We start from the raw sequence: 22789 nt of genomic DNA on the forward strand, positions 1-22789 counted from the left end.
TGGACAGAATTGGGTGTTTCAACAAAACAAGCCCAAAAATTCCCCACATCAAAACTGGTTTGTAAAATAGGTAAAGCAGACTAAATTTTACTTTTTTGCAATGGCACCTACCTCAATTCAGCTAAAAACATATGAACTAAAGTCTAAACCTGGATCCCATTCAGAAAACAATTGTTTCTGTATTCATTTAAAAATAAATCCAATTGAAACTCATTAAAACATCAGATAAGTATGAAAAGGGTCTAATCTTGGATTTGATGGATGCAGACCAACACAGAAGGAACCTCATTCCAAAACTGACATATTAAATCTTAACTGGAATCTGCAGCTACCCACATGGACAAGCCAAATCACTTCAGCAGGAAAGTTTTATAGTCAGAAAAAACAAAGACTGAGCAGTCTTGCCCTAATTACAAGAATTGTATACACAGCAGTCATGGTGAGGCTTTGAAACCTAAGAAAAGTGATCCAACTCTCAAACGTGGTGATGGCTATATCATGCTGAGAGTCTGCTGCTTGTGGTTCATCTGCATTTCGCAAACTGGATGGAAAAATGAATGATTACCTTCAGATTCTTTAACTTCACTTCAAACTAGTGGCTAGATGGGTTAAACTTGGATTAGGTGTTCTAACAAGAAAATGACCCCAATAATACATGAAACTTGGTTTTGGAATGGATAAAGTAGGCTAATTTTAAGCAAGTTATAATGAGCGTTACCATTTGTGATCATCAAAATGCCAAGTGTTATCTGTTAGGAAATAAAGATCATTCTACATTGATTTCATGGTAATCCACTTGGAAACAGCGAAATCTCAGCTTTTCCTTTTGTGGCTACATGAATCAAGAATTTATCCACCAAAATTAGGCCTTCTGTAAGTGAGAGCGGTGAGTCCTGGCTTGCACCTTGCTCAAGGGCACTTTAGCAGGATGAGAAGATGATAGGGGAATGGAGAGAGAGAACAACAGGAAACATGAGATGCGTCCTGCATCATGATACCTGATAATGGCAAATTAAAATGCATCCGCTTCACTAGCAGAGGTTGCGATCCCGCGTGGTTAAACGCCGTTTGATCCTCCATGGCAACGCTGATGTTATAGTTTGATGGGGGTGCAGGATTGGTCAACAGCAGCTGACCGCGCCCTCAACCCTTATAAAATACCTACTAAACTATTACCATCAAGTGTCGGGGGAAACGGCTCTGCTTCTGCTGCTGCTGCCCTCAGTGCGGCGGAGGAGAGAAAGCATCTTTGTCTACACAGAGCAGCTCTGCTGGGCTTCCCTGCCTGCCTGCTTTCATCTACACAGCAACATAAAAATAAGGGAGACTCTCCTTACTGAAAACGGAGTTCGCGGATTCATCTGCCGCATTCATCTCTGCTGAAATTTTCGGACTTTTCCCCTCTCTCCCTTTCTCGCTCTCCCTCTCCATTGTGCTTTCCGTTTTTTGTGTTTTTCTTTTTTTTTTTTTTTTGCCTGGCTGGAATAATCCAACCCTCCCCTCTGTATCCATGTGTCGGATCGCTGGATGATGCACAGGTAAGCGACACCGCACACCTCCTACACAGAAACGACCTTACGGACGGAGGTAATTGCTTTTTTAAAGCGTGCCGCAGCGGTAAGCCACATTAAACACGCCGTGTACGTGTGTTTAAAGCTGCGTGGCTGTGCTTTTTTTTTTTTTCTTTCTTTCTCCTATGTCGGTGAATTGTTTTCTTTTTCAATTCGGGGGCTTCTGCTGCTCATTTACTTCTTCTGCGTGTCTCTTGGAGATTTGAGTCAATGCAGGTAAAGGTGATCAGATCTTTTTTTTTTTTTTTTTTTTTTTTCCGCATGTGTTTATTGTCAGCTCAGCTGGGTGAAAGGGGAGAGAGGTTTGGTTGCGGATGAGGTCGCATAATTGCGTGCCGGAAGACATGCCCCGTGGTTGGGCTGTACATGCACCACATACTGAGGGGGCTTTTCCTTTGAATTCAAACAGAAAACTGGCATGATTTCTCTAGACCCCACATGCCAGATTTGCTGTTGAAGATGATGAATATTTTATGAAAAAAAAGAAAAAAAAGTGAAGTTGAGGTGGTCTTTGAGTCATGCAGCACACAGGCCCCTTGTCTTTAAAATGCTCGAGGTAGCCTATTTATTATTGAGAGGGATTTTGTGTTCTGTTCTAGAGGACTAGCCAGTTTAAATAAAAAGAGAATGAGTAAGAGAGGGAAAAAAGGGGTGGAACAGTTGCAGCCAATTCGGCTCTAAATATGAGAATAAAATATAAGGAAATAAGTTGTGGGGAAATTGTTCTATTAAAAGCTGGGTATTCCTTCCGGCATATATGCTCCCAAAAATCAAATTGTGTGGTTGCAATTTAGGCGGTGCTGTGGTTCAAATTACAGCTTGTGCTTTGTCTTCTTCAAAAGACATTTGCTTTACTTAATTCTCAGTTTTAATTTGCAACCCTGCACATGATAACTAGATTATTGTTACTGAGCAAAGGGAAACAGTTTATTTAATCTCCACCTATTGTTTACTGGAAGGCAGAAATTGCCATGGTGCACTATTTGGATGTTACTTTCCTCCTCACAAGTGTTTGTTTTATTTGCTGTATTTGTGTGTCTTCGGTAGAGACTCTGATCACAGCTTGATGTTTCCCCCTTAATGATTAGATTAATTTATCCAAAAACTGAGGGGAGGTGCCCAAGGGTGCCGCTGTCGCTCATCTCACACGAAGTGTGGTTGCCCTCCTTGCACCTACTGCAAACCAATTTGCTTTGCAAATTCAGCTCCACCTGTGATCTGATGCATACTGTTACTTCTCTTTGTCAGGGTTGGAACAATACATCCAGCTCAAGATATTAGGCAATAAACAATATTGGGTTTACAAGAACAAGACAAGACTTTTGAAATATTATTAAGCAATGGTATTTCTGAGAAGTATTCAAATTTTATTTCGTCTTTATACAAACAGTGTAAAGGTTTTACATATCTTAAATAGTGATCATCACCTGGTGGTGAGTTGGATCCGCTGGAGGAGGAGAAAGCCAGTCAGACTTGGCAGGCCCAAGCGCATAGTGAGGGTCTGCTGGGAACGTCTAGCGGAGCCCTCGGCCAGGGATGTATTCAACTCCCACCTCCGGGAGAGCTTCGACCAGATCCCGGGGGATGTTGGAGACATAGAGTCCGAGTGGACCATGTTCTCCGCATCTATTGTCGATGCTGCTGCCCGTAGCTGTGGCCGTAAGGTCTGCGGTGCCTGTCGCGGCGGCAATCCCAGAACCCGGTGGTGGACACCGGCAGTAAGGGATGCTGTTAAGCTGAAGAAGGAGTCCCATCGGCTGTGGTTGGCTTGTGGGACTCCTGAGGCTTCTGACGGGTACCGTGAGGCCAAGCGTGCTGCGGCCCGGGCTGTGGCAGAGGCAAAAACACGGGCCTGGGAGGAGTTCGGTGAGGCCATGGAGAAGGACTACCGGTTGGCCTCAAAGCGATTCTGGCAAACCGTCCGTCGCCTCAGGAGGGGGAAGCAGTGCTTCGCCAACACTGTTTACAGCGGGGGCGGGAGACTGCTGACCTCGACTGAGGACATTATCGGGCGGTGGAAGGAGGATCTCCTCAATCCTGCCATCACGCATTCTGTGGTGGAAACAGAGGCTGGGGACTCGGGGTCGGACTCTTTCATCACCCAGGCTGAAGTCACCGAGGTGGTTAAAAAGCTCCGCGGTGGCAGGGCTTCGCGGGTGGATGAGATCCGCCCTGAGTACCTCAAGTCTCTGGATGTTGTAGGGCTGTCATGGTTGACACGTCTCTTCAACATTGCGTGGCGGTCGGGGACAGTGCCTCTGGACTGGCAGACTGGGGTGGTGGTCGGAGGGTGTGTTCCAACTACAGGGGGATCACACTCCTCAGCCTCCCTGTAAGGCCTACGCCAGGGTATTGGAGAGGAGAGTCCGACCGATAGTCGAACCTCGGCTTCAGGAGGAGCAGTGTGGTTTTCGTCCCGGCCGTGGAACACTGGACCAGCTCTACACCCTCTACAGGGTGCTTGAGGGTTCATGGGAGTTTGCCCAACCGGTTCACATGTGTTTTGTGGACCTGGAGAAGGCATTCGACTGTGTCCCTCGTGATGCCCTGTGGGGGGTGCTCCAGGAATATGGAATCGGCGGTCCTTTACTAGGGTCCATCTGGTCCCTGTACGAGCGGAGCAGGAGTTTGGTCCGCATTGCCGGCACTAAGTCGGACCTGTTCCCAGTGCATGTTGGACTCCGGCAGGGCTGCCCTTTGTCACCGGTCCTGTTCATAACTTTTATGGAGAGGATTTCTAGATGCAGCCAAGGGCCGGAGGGGGTCGGGTTTGGGGACCAGTGGATTTTGTCTCTTCTTTTTGCAGATGACGTGGTCCTGCTGGCCCCCTCTAGCCAAGACCTACAGCATGCGCTGTGGCGGTTCGCAGCTGAGCGTGAAGCGGCTGGGATGAGGATCAGCTCCTCCAAGTCCGAGGCCATGGTACTTGACCGGAAAAGGGTGGCTTGTCCTCTTCAGGTTGGAGGGGAGTTCCTGCCTCAAGTGGAGGAGTTTAAGTATCTCGGGGTCTTGTTCACGAGTGAGGGAAGAATGGAGCAGGAGATCGACAGACGGATCGGTGCGGCTGCCACAGTAATGGGGGCGCTGTGCCGGTCCATTGTGGTGAAGAGAGAGCTGAGCCGAAAAGCAAAGCTCTCAATTTACTGGTCGGTCTATGTTCCTACCCTCACTTATGGCCATGAACTTTGGGTCATGACCGAAAGAACGAGATCCCGGATACAAGCGGCTGAAATGAGCTTCCTCCGTAGGGTGGCCGGGCACTCCCTTAGAGATAGGGTGAGGAGCTCGGCCTCCGGGAGGGGCTCGGAGTAGAGCCGCTGCTCCTCCACATCGAGAGGAGCCAGTTGAGGTGGCTCGGGCATCTATACCGGATGCCTCCTGGACGCCTTCCTTGGGAGGTGTTCCAGGCATGTCCCACCGGGAGGAGGCCCAGGGGACGGCCCAGGACACGCTGGAGGGACTATGTCTCTCGGCTGGCCTGGGAACGCCTTGGGCTCCCCCTGGAGGAACTGGAGGAGGTGTCTGGAGAGAGGGACGTCTGGGCGTCTCTGTTGAGTCTGCTGCCCCCGCAACCCGGTCACGGATAAAGCGGAAGACGACGAGTACGAGAAATAGTGTTTGAAGATAGTCCAATAAGGGTTGGACCCTGAAAATGCTCCCTTTTTGTGTTTTCGCTAATAGAATAAACATTTCATTATCCCAACTTTGTTTAAAAGAATCTCTCTTAATTGAAGAGCTATCTAGTTCTAGTTTAATTAGTCTAAATATTTTATATTTTCAACTAGCGGTGATCAAATGCTGCTTTAAAAAAAGTACGGGTACAAAGCTCAGCTCCCAAGCAGATGCTAATTTTAGTATCATTAGCAGCTAATGTTTAGCCCGCTGCTGTATTCTTACAATCTTTAAAAATTGTTTGTATCTTTCTGTCCCTCTGTCATAGTTTTTGGAGGGTAAAATGCTGCCATACAGGTTATTTAAAATTAATGGAGGCTCCTTTGATACTTTTGTAAAAAAGAGTTGCTCGGTCAGCACAATTAAGTCTTTTTTTACTGAGTTAACATAACACAACATCTGGTTACACCTCTACAAATCAGATCAGAAAGAGTTTAGATCATTACAACCCTATACAAACTGTGTAATGGACCTTTAATTTAGCACCCATAGGAATCTTAGAAGCAGATTGGAGATTTTGCCTCATTAGTGGCTGATGGCTTTCCAGACGCTGTGGTCTCACAGTGCTTACAAATCGTTTATATGTTGCCTAGAACTCTTTCACTGTTTCAACTGTGCACCCAAATGCTACCTGATCCAAAACAAAAAAGTAGTGAGAGCCTCTCTAATGCTTTTGTAACCGGGATTTTTTTTGGCTAGCCAAAGCAGAATTTTTGTAACTCAAGACCTACTACTACTACTACTACAGTAGATACAAGGGGTTTTTCAAGAGTTAACAAAATTTTAAACGGTTAATGTTTCAAAACCAATACATTTTTCAGTCAGTGCTGCCCCTCCCCCACAGGTTGCTGTGCATTGATGGTCAGCTGGCGGAAAGAAGGGCCTTACGCGTTCCCTCACACATAGGAAAGACAAAGTTTACCTTCAGGAAATACTTCCAGTTGAGGAAAGTATGGAGTATAATCACGTTTAAGCTGACATTTTATTAAAATCAAATAATAAAAGTTATTGATAAAGAACATTGTAACTGCAATAACCAATCTGTTATATTATGTTAGCAGTAACAGGAATGATTGTTGGTTTTCTGTTTTACATAAAAACCATTCAATTATGTTATATATTTTGTTTAAACTTTTTGTGTAAATTCTATTAGACTGTTAAACTGTGGTAATTTTTCCCCAAGGTTATCATACCCTTAATTTCACATACTTGCCCATGCCTAGTAGACAACTAAAGTCAAGCTTAAAGCATGAACGTTCATATCCAGGGTTCATAATAATAGCTTAAACTTACCTCACTAGATAAGGTCACATCCTGACCGCAACTAGACAGCGCTTCAGGGAGACAGACCTCACTTCACTTTGACGAGAAACATCGTGGCATTTTAGTATTGCAAGGTCCTCAGCTTTCATTGAATAGAAGGACCAAAATAAATGATTTTACAAAAAAAAGAGTAGAGTGGTTGGCCTCGATTATGTGACCCTACTTTACCCACTTTTGCAAGCAATGTGTCACCTCCTCATCTCAAGATTGGACACTTTCCCTCCACAGTTTTAAATCCCAAGTGCTGAAGCAAATATACTTGAAAAAAATGCAGGTCTTAAATATGGTGCAAAAATGAGTTATTGGTAAGATTATATTTTTAGACTATAGTAAACTTAATTGTTTTTGAAGACTACTTATTTTTGTTTTGTTGCATTCCAACTATGGTTTGATGTGCCCATCTTATAGCTTAATACTACAATACTACTTCCAATATTTTAATCAAAATCCAGCTATATTTGTACTGGATGTGTCATAGCTAAGATTCTTCCCATTATTCAGTTGCTATTTTTGGTGGGGGGCTTCCAGAGCCACACTTTACGCACTTGTGCGGTAATGATCTGACTCACAAGACATCTGCTTTCACTGCTGCCTCCAATGAAATGTAAGAGTTTAGAAAGATTTTGGGTGTTTAAAAAGAGGGAAATGGAGTCGCTTGCAGTTAGTATAACAATATATCTAATAGCAAGAGTCATTGGAATCATTTTATGAATACTTTTGTAATATTTTTCATTGCTATTAGACTGTGTGGCAGATCACATAACTTCACTTTTATTTAGTTGAGCCTTTTTCTCCTAAAGGTATTTCTTGTCTGTTAGGATAAAAAAGAAATGCAGAATCAAGAAACCACACAAAGCACCAGCTAAAACGCAGGGAGAGATGGGTGACACGACCAAGGAGACCACTTGAAATAACAAGAGGGCAAAGTTGACATGGTGCGTGTGGATGTTTGTGTGTCTTTCATACATGTGTATCACAGCTCAATGGCTCCAGTGCGCATACTAGGGATGCAGAAGGTTACAGATATTATGTGGCATTGCGAATCGTGTCGCTTCCTCTTTATCATACCCCATCAAGGTCATACCCACTGACTGAAAGTGGTGGCCCTGGCCTTTTCTACTCCTGGCTCTGGCAGAGGAACGGGGCCCGCGGACCACTGCTGCTTCTAATCAGGGCTGACGCGTGACTCAGTTGCATGCCAGCTGCAGAGCCAAACAGGGATTATGTCCCTGGATGATGAAGACGAAAAAACAAAGGTCACTGTTGAGATCTTTGTCTCTGTACACCTTCAGGGAGCTCAAGTTATTTCATAATTTGGGCATTATTTTCTAATGAACTTTGCTCCAAAGAATGAAAAAATAGTAGAAATCTTTTACACATTACAAGTCATATAGCCAGGGGGCTATATAGTTAGAGTTGTGACACCAGCAGCATAGTGTTGGTTAAATTACAATCTGGGTCATTGTGCCACTTGTTTCAAAGGGTAGAGACAAGGATGTAAAACACTATTATACACAGCCAAAAATCACAGGGAATGGATCCTCTGTCCCCTTTCTTGGAAAAACTGGAGCAATGTGCCGCAAAGTATTTCACTGTAATTGTAACTATGATTTTAAACCGCCCATTATGCATGTTAAGTGCGTGTTGTAATTACAGATGCAAAACAAGTCCTTTCAAACCCTTGAAATTTTTTTGTTCCTCTCCTACACCTCTCAGTGCTATATATCTTACAACCCACACATCTAACTGTAAGTGTATCAGATGCTACTGAGAACCAGTAAACAGATTTATTGTACTGTAAGAGTTAAAACAGAATTGGATATGTTTCACTTTTTTTAGTCAGAATAAAATATGCACCTCGCCTTACATTGCAGTAGACATACAGTACAACAAAACATCTCCCTCATGAGGCGTTAAGATATGTAACAATGGGTTTAAGGGAACGTGATGAAATAATAGTTATATTTTTGAGAAAATAAAGAATCCACATTTTGGTTTTCACAAAAACTTAAGGCATTTTAAAAAATCTGCGTCATTGTGCCACTTGTTTCAAAGGGTAGAAACAAGCATTTAAAACAATATTATGTTAAGTCATTTAGCCTAGGTGTGATTTTTGTATTTATTGTGGATTTTGGGCCTGTGTAATTCTAAGATGCTCCTCGAGTGACAAAACTTTTTCCTTTTGTGTTTTCACTAGTAGAATAAAGGTTTCATAAATCTCAAACTTCTTTGAAAGAATCTATGTTTAAGGTATAATTATCCAGTTCAGGTTTGACCAGTCTAAGTATTTTACATTCTGAAGTTCATCAAATGCAGTCCATGCTCCATAAAAGTCCAAAGACATGCTAATCTAATGGTTAGCAAGTGAGGTTTTTCTTATTGTAAATAGTATACAGAGTAATGTCATTCAGTTTCCCCCCCACTTTCATTTTAAATTGTCTTTCATGCATGTTAAATGTGTGGAAATTACTGCTGCAAAATATAGCCTTTGAAAGTTTTTAAATTTCATATTTCTCTCCTATACTTTACAATCATTACCTGATTATAAGCTAATTAATGATTTAAAGTCAGCAACAGGCATTTATTTATTTATTTTACTATTCCCACTAGGCAAAAAACACACACTTTACGTTTTGTTTGCTCCATTAACCTTCACAGTGAAAGACGATACACAATATTGACTTCACAAGAACGAGACAGGCTGAGATTTTAGTAATATTTATTTGGAAAACTGAAAATCTCCTTTTTTGTTTTCACAAATACAGTGCAAATTTCACAAATTATAAAACATTGTTTTAAAGAACCTGTGTAGAATATTTTAATCAATTTTTACTAGTTGTTTAATTTGAATGTGAAAAACATTGTACATTTCACAAACTGGATAAAGATTTTCTTAATCTAAAACAGTTTTTAAAGCAGAAGTTCCCAAACATGTTTGCTTCCGACCCACAAAATAGGATTGGAAGTGACTTGTCACCACAACTATTAGCTTAGTATGCAAGAATTGCATAAAGTCTGTATAGATAAAGAATATGTATAGATAAATCAAGATGTATTGTGACAACTCAAACATCTGCAACAACTTTCTCTAAATCCGACATTAAGATTATTATTTAAAAATATTATTTTACCAAAATAATTTTCTTATTTAGTTTGATTTTTGAACAGAATTGCTGTTTAGTGTGCAAATATCTATGTCTGGCTTCATCAGTTGAAGTATTTTCAATTTTAATTTTTAGTTGGTCAAACAGTCAATCGGTCGAGACTCATTAACAACTGCTCTACGAGGCTTAGAAGAGCTGCTAACTTTAGCAGCTAACAGTTAGCCGGTCACAGTATTCTTACAAAGATTAAAAATAATTGTTTTCTTTCTGTCAAAGTCTCTTTTTTATTGTTGGTGAAAATATTGTCATTTTAACAATTGAAACATTTGTGGAGGCTTTTTCAGTTCTTTTGTAACTGAGTACTGTTTTTCAGGCCAATAAGAAGCCTTTATTCGCTCCATTAACACATCTGCTATGACATCTGATCACACGTCTACCTTACACCATCTCCATTGTCTCAAATCAGTTCAATCCTACACAAGTATCTTTCTGATGTATGTTACTTGCTTAACCTAAAAAGTCAGCGTTAACGCCAAAATGTTTCTTAATTTAATCATTATTTTACACCTTGTACCTTCCAAAATGTCTGAGTGAAGCAATGAACCATGCTGTTAAGGTCCAAGCAGGGGCCTCTGAACTATTTATTAAAAAAATAAAAAATTAATTTGCATATGCAGCAGCTACTGATTTTAAAAGCCTGATTGGTCCTGCCATATATCTGTGAAATAATTGACGGTAAAATTGCCTGTGATTTTCACCACAGGTGGTACATTAGGTGGAAAGGAACGAAAGGAGGTCTGTAATTTTCCGTAAGCACAATGCTACTTAGGATTCATCAAAGGTTGTCAGCGGAGTCTGTCATACTTAGGAGACGCAGTGACAAAAATGTCTCTTGAAAAGCTCAGCTGTTGTTCATTAAGTATGCATGACAAAAATGTACCCGGTCAGATTTCTCTCTGACATCTTACACTCATAATGAAGAGGCATTTATACAAGTAGAGTATTTCTTTTCATGTTTTTTTTTTTTTAAAGATGCTTTTAGACTGAAGATGCTTTTTTCATGTTTGTTTAGGTAGGGGTAATGTGGCAAACATGTGGCATGTTTCTCAAATAGTGTACACAACCTAATATTTGAACATTTCATTTCCCTACACTAAGGAAATTTTACCCCATTTTATGCTGTTTAACTCAACATAAACGTTTCCTCCTACCCTGTGGAGCAGCTAAATTTTGTAACTGATGGGCTCCTAAAGGGTTGACACCACAGACACCAATCAGGTCTAGTCTTGATTAAGAGGCTATTGAGGGCCAGTAAAGTAAAATGCAGAAAGAAAGTAGTTATCACCCTATTTTTAACTTTGAATTCTGCTTTTATCCTAAAATATCATGGAGCAATAACTTCTGAGGGTGCTGATTAAAGTCCTTGGTGATATTTTTCACTGTTGAACTTAAGACATACAGCCTTGCAGTTAAACAAAGTGGCTTCATCTTACCGCCCTATTCAGGTATCTCTGCACCTTCAGAAGTGTTGCATTACATTGCAGATGTGGGAATTTTTAAGCCCATCCATCGTTGTGACAGAATGAGTAGATGGAGGCTAAAGCTGCACTGTTAAGTGAAAGGTGCCTAGGCAGCATAATCGGTGCCCTTAGTGAAATAAAGCACAGCATCACATTGGAAAGACATGCGTTATGCAGTTAGAGCACTCAAAAAGCAGCAATGCTACAAGGACCAAATCTGCTGCAAGAAGGAAAAGGTTGAGTTTTGAAGAATCAAAACTAATGCAGTTATGATCTTGCTTTGAATTGACATTTCTCTGCATAGACGATTGTCTTGATCCGCTAAAATCAAAATTAGAGATGCACCGAATGCTCCGTTTGCACCTGGAAGTGGATGGTTTTCGGCTTGACTGGCTTGATTGTTAACGGCATATCATAAATACAGTATAACACAATTTAGAATAAGCCGCAGAAAGTTTCAGAGATGTAAGAAGGTGCTAAATAGAAAAAGGGGATTTGCTATGGGGGTATGTTTGTTGCTGATTTTAAAGCCTAGTACTGAATTGGCTGAGGTTTACTTTCTACCTCCCACTTAAAAAGTTGATTTATCAAATTTAAATAAAAATGGATTAACAAGTTTTATGAGTTATACGATGAGGGCTATGTTGTTCGGAGCTTTAGCTCCTGCTGGCAAAGTTTGGGGGGGGGGGGGGCTCAATTTTGATTTTCAGATTACCTGACCTTCTTAGAGTCTCAGGATGGTCGCTTGGAAGGGTTGTCATTTAGAGATTCAGTGTTGCTCCTGGGGGACTTCAATGCCCATGCGGGCATTATCTGGAAGGGTGTGATTGAGAAGAACATTGTTTGACTGCTGTGCAAGCCATGTAATGTTCATAACGATCATGTTTAAGCACAAGGTGGTCCATTAGTGTACTTGGTACCAGGCCACCTTGGGCCAAAGGTAGATGATTGATTTTGTAATCTTATCGTCACACCTGCGGCATTACATCTTGGACACTCGTGTGAGGAGAGAGCCAGAACTGTCAACCTATCACCACCTGGTAATAAATTAGATCCAGTGGTAGGGGAGGCTACCGGACAGACCTGGTAAACCCAACCAGTGGTAAGGGTAAGCTGGGAACATATCGCAGAGGAACCTGTACGGGTGATCTTCAATTCACACCTCTAGGAGAATTTCTCTCATCTCCAGAAGGAGGTTGGGGACATGGAATTTGAATGGACCATGTTCATGACTTCCTTTCAGGAGCTGTAGCCTAAAGGTTATTGGTGCCTGACGCGGTTGCAGCCAGAGGACACCCTGGTTGACACCTGTGTTGATTGAAGTGTCAAGCTGAAGAAGAAGGACTTTATGGTTTGGATGTCCTTGGGGACCCCTTAAGCAACTGACAGGTACTGGGTGGCCAGAAGCAGACAGCTTCTGTGGTTGTGGAAGCAAAAACCCGGGCATGGGAGGAATTTGGAGAGGCTATGGAGAGAGTGCTTGGTTGGCCTCAAGGAAGTTCTGGACAACTATTCAGTGCCTTAGAAAAGGGGAAAAGAGATCATCCCAAGATGAGTATGCTTTGAGAGGGGAACTGCAGACCTGGACTGAGGACATTATTGGGTGGTGGAAGAAGTACTTTGAGGATCTCCTCAATCCAGTCACCATGTCCTTTGCAGAGGCAGCAAAGCCCAAAGACTCGGAGGAATGCAATTCCTTCGTTAAGTCAGAGGTTGCCAGGTTTGGATGAGATTTAGCCTGAGTTTCTGAAGGCTCTGGATACTGTCGGGCTGTCATGGCTCTGACTAAAAGTCTCAGATTCAGGAGGAGAAATGTGGCTTTCATCTTGGTTTTGGAACAGTCGACCAAATCTTTACCCTGGCATAGATGCTGAGGGAGATCATGGGGAATATATTTCTTCTGTTTACATGAGTTTTGTGGATATGGAGAATATTGTATTTATATTTTTCAGATGGTGCTGGGGGAATATGAGATATCTGGGTGGCTTTCAAGGGCTATCCAATCCTTGTATGCCTAAAGCAATAGCTGTGTCCTCATTCTTAGCACAAGTGGAACCTGTTCCCAGTGCACGTTGGACTTTGCCAGGGCTGCCCCTTGTCACCGATCCTGTTTGTGGTGTTCATGGACAGGATCTCAAGGCGTAGTCATGAAGAGCGGGCTGTCTGGTTTGGGAACCTCAGGATCTCATCTTAGCTTTTTACAGATTATGTGGTTTCTTCAGGCCATCGCCTCCAGAGTGCATCGGAGCGGTTTGCTGCGGAGTGCGAAGCGGCCCGGATTAGTGTCACCTCCCCAAAATCTGAGGCCTTGGTTCTCAGTAGAAAAAGGTAGACTGCCCCCTCTGTGTTGGGGATCAGTCTCTGCCTCAAGCAAAGGAGTTTAAGTATCTAGGTGTCTTGTCTACAAGTTATGATGGAATGGGAGGTGGACAGATGGATTGGCGCTTTGTCTGCAATAATATGGGCACTGCTCGGGTCTGTTGTGGAGAAAAAAGAGCTGAACCAAAAAGCAAAGCTCTCGTTTTACCGGTCCGTCTATGTTCCAATCCACATGAGATATTGACCATGACTGAAAGAACAAAGACGTTTTTCAAGTGTAATTTATTATAATTTGCAGCCTATAGAAAACGTGTTTGTCCTGTGCACTTTAGTATTTTTAGAGGCAATGAACAAAGATGAAAACAAGGGGTTTTAGGGCAAGTCTTATTTCTGTCCTCTCCACAACTCAATATAACTCCCACCAATGTTTTATGCAACTGTCATTCTTAAATGTTTTTTGTAAATCCTCTGAAGCTGAGGTACCATTGTAATGTCTAGTTTGATCAATGCACCAAAACATTTAAAACCAGGCAGAACATATATGGTATTTGCAGGGTCTTGAAGATGTCTTCTGGGGCATATTAAAAATGGTTTTCATCCCCCCTTGACATGTGAAAAAATGAGTACCCCGACTGTTTTAAGTATGCACAAAACGTCTGTTAGGGTTGTTGTAATTTTTGTGGTGGCAGCAGGGCTTAAGAACTTCAGAGTGACACATTTTGGATTGTTGTGCATAATTCCTTCTGAAGTGCAAAGAGTACTGCACTAGGTTAAAATTAGAATACAAATAGGTATGCTCTGCTGTATACAGAAGCTCCCCTCACCTCCATTCTCAGATGTTGCTGATAAACCCATGAAGTACATGTTGCTTCCTTCTCCACAGCAAGGTAGTAACAACTGGTTAAGGTCCTGAAACCTTCCATATTGATAGGGAAATTATTCATATTGTGAGGAAATATTCCACTGCAGATATGATGCTTGTGGTGGTAGCAAAGAAATAAACAGGGGAAAAACTATGTGCAGAGTACTAAAAACAAACAAGGGGCTTGTTTGCTTTTCTAATGAAGCCGTGTTGTCTAAATCTTCTGCAATAAAAGTGTCTTGGGTGTCCTGGAGACCATAGAGTCTTAATCAACCATGAAGGGGATGTTACTGGATTCATAACTGTTTGTATGACATATGTGGGCATTTTGACTTTGGGTCTATTTGTGTCTAGAGCAGCAGTAAGAACTGATGACAGTTAAATTTTACATTGGGATGTTTTAAAATGCTTCTCATTTCGACTTCAGATGAGGCACCAAGTGGTAAGGGTTGAGCCTCATCCAGATGAATGTGAAAACATGTATATTAAAAGAAATGTACATTTTATATTGTCAGTTAGTTCTCTGAGAAATCGGAATCTGCCAAAATCCTAATTGGCAGGTCATAGCGTTATAAGTATGAAATGCTGCTGTTGATGCATCTCTAATTATGATGGGATTGTGTGTGTTCTTCTGATCATAAAAAGCTAAATTGCAGTCAAGAGTTCCAAATTACAGAGTGTAATTAACTATAAAGAGCTAGATATTTTCGAAGACTATTTCTGTATTTTTTTATGGTATACAACAATCTTAAGCTTTTGGTTTTGTAAATGACATATTTTAGGCATAAAGCCAACAACTGAAAAGACATACTGCATTATTCAAAGGCCAGCTTTAAAGAAACGTGAGCATAAGCCTCTCTCTTCTTGAAAGATGAAAACAATGATGACACGAAGGAAGGTTAAACATTCACCTTGGCTGACTGTCAGCGCATGATTATGTATTATCTGCATCACCTCAGCAACCCATGGCTCTGAATTAAAAAAAGAAATAGACTACATTTTGTTTGCTTAAATATTTTGATTGAACTTGCCTTACATTTGTTGTCAGAGACTCCTGACAGGGCCACAAGAGGTCTTACACTATCGTAGTTGCAAATCGCCCAATGAGTCTTTTTCTTTCATACCAGCATTACTTTTACCAGCAAGGGAATTCATCTTCTCAAGGCAATACCCACACAGCTCTTGCATTCGAGGCGTGGAATTCACAATGAATGTGTTGGAAAAAAGCACAGGAAACCTGGGCAGTCTTGTAAAATTGCATCGGTACGTTAGAGGTAGTCCTGTGAGCTTTAAATTTTTTTCCTCTCTTATCATGTTACAACAAGGCGCAGGGCAGATTTATGTGGATGCGGTTGATCAGTGAATGGCAGGCGGGGTGGAAGCAAAAGATTTTTAGCAGCTGTCTGGCTGTCCATCCATCACGCTGCTCTCAGGAGCGCCAGTCACACTTAGATGACCAGCAGACTGCAGGATGGAGGATGGTGTGGTAAACACTGGTACAGTCATTTATTTTAATTCAAGCTGTGTCTTCTGGCATTTCTCATGGGGAGTGGATTCGTACTAATTTGTTACAGTGTGCAGTGGAACTCTTGCCTAATGCTACAATGCAAAGTCAGTCTTTTCCTTGCCTGCGGCTGCTTCAACTATAAAGGTGTCTGTCTCATGTGTCCTATCTGTACGATGGGGCTTTACGGCGTATCAATGTCAGCTTTCATTGGGTCTTAGAGGAGCTTTCTGATTCTGGCAAAATGAGCTGTTACCTAAGATCAACCTAGGCCTTTCTGTTGCTTAGCCGCTGAATAGGAGAGAGGAGTCGTGCATTTGTGTGCCAGTCTGTGTACATGTGTGAAAGAAAAGGCTCAGCGAGCAGGATCCACGCTTTGCTTTCACTCAGGGTTTTTGTCTGGTGGCATCCTCCTCAGGATGAGATGTGACAGCACTGGATGATCTAATCACAGATGTCACGGCTTAGCTGCTTATTAACTGAGATTTCAAGGGCAAACATTTTCATCATTAGTAGCCAGTATATTGTCTTAATAGGTGAGCTCCACGAGCAAGTGGTGCAGTGGTGATGGCTTCTGGTACTGTCACAGAAGTACGTTGAGGTGCAGGGGAGTTCATCTCACTCCATTTTCTGTATATATATATATGTAACTGAAACAAACTTCTTAGATGAAAAACATTTATTTGAAATCAAAATCTTCCAGGAGGAGGAAGAATAATGATGGCTTTGGTTTCATTATTTTATTAGTTATTGTTATTTAGTTATTAACAATTTATTATCATTATTTCTCTGTTTTTAGAGTTTGACTGTTGTGAACTTTTAAATATATATTTATTGTTTAGTTATCTATCTACATGACTGTTTTTCCTTAGTTCCTCATGCCTTGAAATTTTTTTATTTTATATATGTTTTAATATTTTGTGTGTATGTGCATTTGTTTGGTTGTTAAATTAGTTTGGTCATTTCTATTGTGCTTTTAATGTCAGTCCTGCTGTTTTAACCTGTGAAAAGCCCTTTGTTTCACACTTGTCAGTATGGCAAGTGCTCAGCAAATAAAGTTTGAATGGTTGGTTAAAACTGGGGTTGTGGTTATATTTAGAATTTAGCATCACATTCAAACTTTTGTTGGAGTACACACATGCCGTCATTTGAGTGGCTCTGATTAATCCCAGTTTAAAGGTCATTGGCTCTAGTTGACTTTTCCTGACATTTTCTTTGCTGAATCTTACAGAATCATTAGCTATAACATGTAGCACAGTGAAGACGGTTATCGTCAATTGTATGTCCCATCCAGAATTGATGGAAAGATGGCAAGAAGAAAGCTCATCATGGCGCTTGCTTAGAGGCCCACATGAGCTTTAAAGCTAATGGCTGTGTTCTGTTCATTTGTCTGAGCTACAAGGGTGACAAGACAGAAGCCCTTTCTTACAAAGAGAAACAGCCAAGCCTGGCTACAGTCTGCAAACACACAGTGAAATCTCCCAAAGCATGTAAGAAAATGGAGTATAGTCTGATGAAACTATGTTTGCTACAAAACCTACACTGTACATTACCAAAAGAACCCTAACCCATGGTGGTGAGAGGAAGAGTGAAGCTTTGTTTAACCTCATTCAACAAGAGAATAGTTTGTTTTTGTCTGAATTTCATTTTTCCATCCTTAAGTGGTGGAGGTCCATTTAAACTTAGGAAGTAAAAGTTAGAAGACTAAATAGCTTTATAATGCAATTTTTAATGCATTAGTTTGAGCAAAGAAATTTGAGTCAGACACATGAAATTGCCTTTTAAAATACTATATTGTTACTACAGTGCTGAATTTTCCATTGCAGCCTTTAAGTTGTCCCACCTGTCTGCGAGATATGCAGAAGAAATCCTCTGGCAGCAGCAGCGAGACATTTTATGCCTCGAGCACATAGTGTCTGCTATGAGAAACTAAATTAGACACGTCAAGTGACGGAGCTCTCTGGACACCGAACCGTTAGCTGTGAGTTTTTGTCCATATTATCCACTGAGAGAATTCACTTATATTATTTGGTGACGCTCTATGTTATGTCGGTTGTTGCCAGGCTACAACCAGAACATCCTGATAGTTATTGTGATCCATAGAGATTTGAAGCACACCTCTGTCTCTGCTACACATCCAGCTTTCCTTCTGTTTGTCTTGAAAAACATTAACATTCTTTTTCCATGAAAAGACAATATTAGTCACATAACCTCTTCAGTGAAGATATAATTAGGGACCTTTTTAATCTATTTTATAAATAAAATCCACACCAAATAATTAAAGCTGAATGATAGAACATGCTATTTAATTATTTTAACAGTTTAACAAATGGCTACCTGAATGAAATGTATTGAAATAAAGAAGCAAAAGGTATATTTAGCATGCATTGGAAATTAACTATGCCTACATGCCTTAGTCCCTACCAGCAAAGCAACCAGATTATGGAAACTCTGTGTTGGGACCCACAGCCATGGATTTCAGCATTAAACTCCGGTACGAACTCTTCTGGAACTTTTCAAAATAAAGTGCATTAACCTTCTTCCGGCACAGCCAGGAAACGGGATAACTGCGGACTTCCTGTGACGCCACTAACCAAATAAAAGCACAGCTGTTGCTACATCTGCCCTCTTCCACACCGGTGTTCATCAGGATAGGAGGGGACACAGCGTGCTGATGTCTCTTTGCTGGCAAACAGACATAAACTCTTCAAACTAGATCCAAGAGTGTCATAAGATCACGCGATCATATGCACAAGTTAAGTATGAGTGAAGCACTGTTTGTGTACCCGGTGATTTCATTTATAAAGAGGGGAAGTTAAGGTATAAGCATTGCTTACTTTCTCTCCGAGGCCTGCCAAAACTGTGTCGCAGAGAAATCCCCAGTAGAGAAGCTGTTTCTACAAGCCGAGTCTGAAGGAAGAACAACGGCCCGCACCACCGTGTTTACAGTAATGCACAGCTGGTTGATGGACAGGACGGGCCGCCCAGCTACAGCTCCGGAGCTAACCCTTTTGTTCACAGAGCGAACGCACCTTCAACCCCCAAGGTAACCGCTTATTGACTGTGGACGTTTCTTCAAGCTTCACCCTTGGACACTTGGACAACGTTTCCTCACCACGGTTCATGAGGTTAGGTGTTTTGGGAAGAGACAGATTTAGAATGAAATGATCTAAACGTTTTTCATTTTATGAAGTTTTGTTTGTGTTGAACTCAGCTATCTTGGTGCTAGCAGGCTATCTGCAGCACACATGGTCAGGTTGTGTTCTTTGTGTGTTTTTAAAGTTAAGACAAACTTTACTTGAAGGGTGATTTTAAACAGAAGATTGATCATAACGCGCCGTCCACGCTTATGCATTTTAACCCTTTTATTAACTGTATTTTAAAGGTATGTGTTGATTCTGGTGCTAAGCTATAAGCTTCTTTTGTTAGCTCAAATGCTAACCGGTAAGAATACGTGCTTGCTACTAAAGAGTATTTAACAGAAATGTTGTTAGTTTTCAAGCTAGAGAATAATAGTCCCTGAACAACATTTACTAGATTTGATAACTAAGTAAACACCATTGAGCCCCATTTCTCCAAAAAGATTTGGCTCTTTTCCAAAATACTCCCTTAATATTTCTTCAAATATTATTTCAATAAATAAAGGCAGCCAATTAGACACCGTTGAGAAATGGTCATCCAGAAGATTGGTTTTATTCAGCGGATTATTATTTAAAACATTATTTTATTAAAATAATATTTTATCTGATCTTGCATTGTGAATGGTTGTCTAAACGTTTGCTGATTATTGCTTAAGTTGGTTCCAAGACTAACTTAACTTCACTTCCAGATTCTTCAAGATAATCCTTGGTTCTCAAACATAAATAACATTGCATGGTAATGTTGCATCACTCTTTTGGTCATAATTTTCAATCATCTTTAATCAACTTGTTTATATTGTACATTAGTCTTCGTTATTATTTAATTCTGCTTGGTAGTTTAGTTGGATTGTTTTAGCATAGTAAAGAGTTTGTTGACTGAAATATGTTTGACTTTGAGTTGACTTATTTTTGTTAATAAATTCTTGTATTTTAAGAAATTGTGTGAATTCATTCCATATGTGTGCAGAGTTTATGCTGTTCAATAATGTCAGAGCTCGTCTCACACCTTTCTATTTTGTCCTAATACCATCGCCTTACTGGGCTGGTATTCACAGAACAACCCTTAGCAGACCAAAATATTATTTGATAAAATATTAATATTAAATAATATTCTCAGATTCATAATTCCAACATCTGCCAATTTTGATGAGAATATTTGTCAACAATCTTGTCAAAGTGATGCCAGGATCTTTATGATACAAAGATACAAAGTGTGTGGTTTCTCTGCAACCTTCTTAAGGATGTCTATCCAAATATTAGTAGGGGTGTATGTAAAGATTTGTACCTGTACAATTTTGACTTGGTTTGAATTTAAGTACATTCGCATTCATTTAAAATTCACTTCGTACAGAGAATTACAGATACAAGCCAAAGGTGAGTGAACACCCATTCCTTTACTGTTTAACATGGAGGGGTACTAACACGTTGGCAGTAAAACCAGACTCAGTTCAAAGTTTCATTTCCTTGCGTCTCACCGGAACATAACACCTTCACTAATGCAGCTTCTTACCTTCTGTTGTTTAAAGGCTGCCTGGATTTACTTCTCAGATCCCTCTCAGACAAGAAGCTTTTCTTGAAACATTAGGATTGGTGAAAAATTACTGTGTATTATAACATCAAAAGCATTTATGATGTTAACCTGAATTATTTTTCCCAGTCATTTCTACTTTATCTTAAATTTAAGACTGACATGGCCTGACTAAATACAGTTAATCCATAAATTATTAATACTCATTTAGGTTTTATTGTAATCCTTTAATTTTACCTGTATGTTTCTTCTGGTTTGAAGTAATATTAATGTTCTGGGGACCCCAGTCTGAGTCCTGACTTTAATCAGATCAAGCATATATGGAGGGAGCATTATACTGTATATAGGTTACAGCTGAAAGGCTTTTCAACCTCAAAGACCTGGAACTCATTATCAAAGGTAAATCATTAAAATCCCAGTGAATTCCACCCAAAAAGCTGATCAGCAATGCCATAACAAATTTTTCACCGATTATTGAAATACCGTATTTTCCGCACTATAAGGCGCACCGGATTATAAGGCGCACCTTCAATGAATGGCCTATTTTAGAACTTTTTTCATATATAGGGCGCACCGGATTATAAGGCGCATAGAATAGAAGCTACTGCAGTCAAACATTTGACTGGGGTTGCGTTATGCATCCACTAGATGGAGCTAAAGAGAATGTCAACAAAACAGTCAGATAAGTCAGTCAGTCAAACTTTATTAATACACTACAAACCAGCGTTCTGATAACTCCATTCACTCTCATGGTAAGGTTTCCTCTACATAGAATTCTATTGAATAGAGCCAACCGCACGTTAGGAATGCATTGGAGTCTATGAAGTTGAAGTTGAAATCAAACGTTAGTTAAAACGTGAAAAGGAACTTTTCCCTGATTCAGTAAACACATAAAAGAAACAGTTTGATGCACTAAATCAAACGTTAGTACTGTTAACCTTTCCTGTTTCTGTCCCCTGACCGTAGTCTGATGACACAGGGGAGACGCTTTCTCCAGGGCCGAAGTTACTAGTTTCCTCGGGGTTAACTCCCTCACTCATACGTTGCTGAGTTGAGCATGAAGAAACAGCATCAAAGCACTGAGTTGTTGACGAGATTCGAGGTTCTTTTTAATGACTTTGCAGCACGTAAAAACACAGGGCTTACAGACTCATACACCGCTGCTCCGGTCGCCGTCTCTACCCACCCCACACACACAATAATACCGACGTCACTCCTTCACTCTTGATTCTCAGCTACGGCAGCACACAGCGCCACCTCTGTCCGGAGGAGTAATGTCAACATCTTCCATACACACACACGAAACATACACCCCACACACTGAGCTTCTAATCACATATAGTTCAGGCAATTCCTGCAACAGTACATTCAAACGTTATACACACACAAGTGGTGTTGGACTAGGAGTAAGCACAGTACAGGTGTTTACCGCTATTACTTCGGCGACGCCCCTGACTACGGTAGCCGTAATGCTGCAAGCGGTGCGGCTTTGTAGTTTACCAGTCGTACTGAAACATTTTGACAGAGCGCCGTGTACAACCAGTATGGATCAACCAATTAACCAATTGATCCATATATAAGGCGCTCCGGATTACAAGGCGCACTGTCATTTTTTGAAAACATTAAAGGTTTTTAAGTGCGCCTTATAGTGCGGAAAATATGGTAATTATGAGAAATTTTTGACAAGCCATTTTTAATTAGATATAGTCTTTTTTATTGATACTTTACCTTGTTTTGACATGTTATTTATTAGATACCTGTCTTATTTTTCGATCCGAAACACACTTTGTTGTTGAACTTGAAGTTCATTTTAAATCTAAGGGCCTGAACGTACTGTGCAAGAACAGGTAACTTGGTTCTGTCTCCCAGGGCTGCAAGAACAAAATGACATCATTCTGTTCTTGCAGATTATTCTTGACACATATTCAGGGGGGACCATTTTTCTCGTGTGAGAAATTCTGAAGGGTAGGTCAGACATTTGTGGGCATCATTAACACACTAACAAATGCCACAGTAGAAGCGACCTGTGAGGACTACCCGGGAGTTCTGCTATTATATTCCTTGTTAAATTTACATACTGACTTATACTTAAAATCATCCCTTTTTAACGATTTTTTTCTATTTAAAAAAGCCTTGATATTAATTGATGTTTCTGAAAAGTTTAATCTCAACAATCCCACATGTATTTTATTCTTATTTATTTCAGCACTTTTTTGTCTCTCTCTTTACATGCCTGCTTTTGGGTT

The 22789-nt window shown here is 40.7% G+C and overlaps 1 protein-coding gene across 3 annotated transcripts in view; it reads left to right on the forward strand.

Moving 5' to 3' along the window:
- Positions 1 to 1426: 1426 nt before the first annotated feature.
- Positions 1427 to 22789, forward strand: part of nrxn2a (neurexin 2a) — a 251685-nt gene continuing 230322 nt past the window's right edge. For all 3 annotated transcript variants that reach the window (XM_047378533.1, XM_047378530.1, XM_047378531.1), the window contains exon 1: positions 1427 to 1538. The gene's annotated coding sequence lies outside the window, so the exon portion shown is untranslated. The remainder of the gene's footprint in view (positions 1539 to 22789) is intronic.

The sequence above is a fragment of the Girardinichthys multiradiatus genome, chromosome 11 (assembly GCF_021462225.1).
Source record: "Girardinichthys multiradiatus isolate DD_20200921_A chromosome 11, DD_fGirMul_XY1, whole genome shotgun sequence".
NCBI classification, from domain to species: domain Eukaryota; kingdom Metazoa; phylum Chordata; class Actinopteri; order Cyprinodontiformes; family Goodeidae; genus Girardinichthys; species Girardinichthys multiradiatus.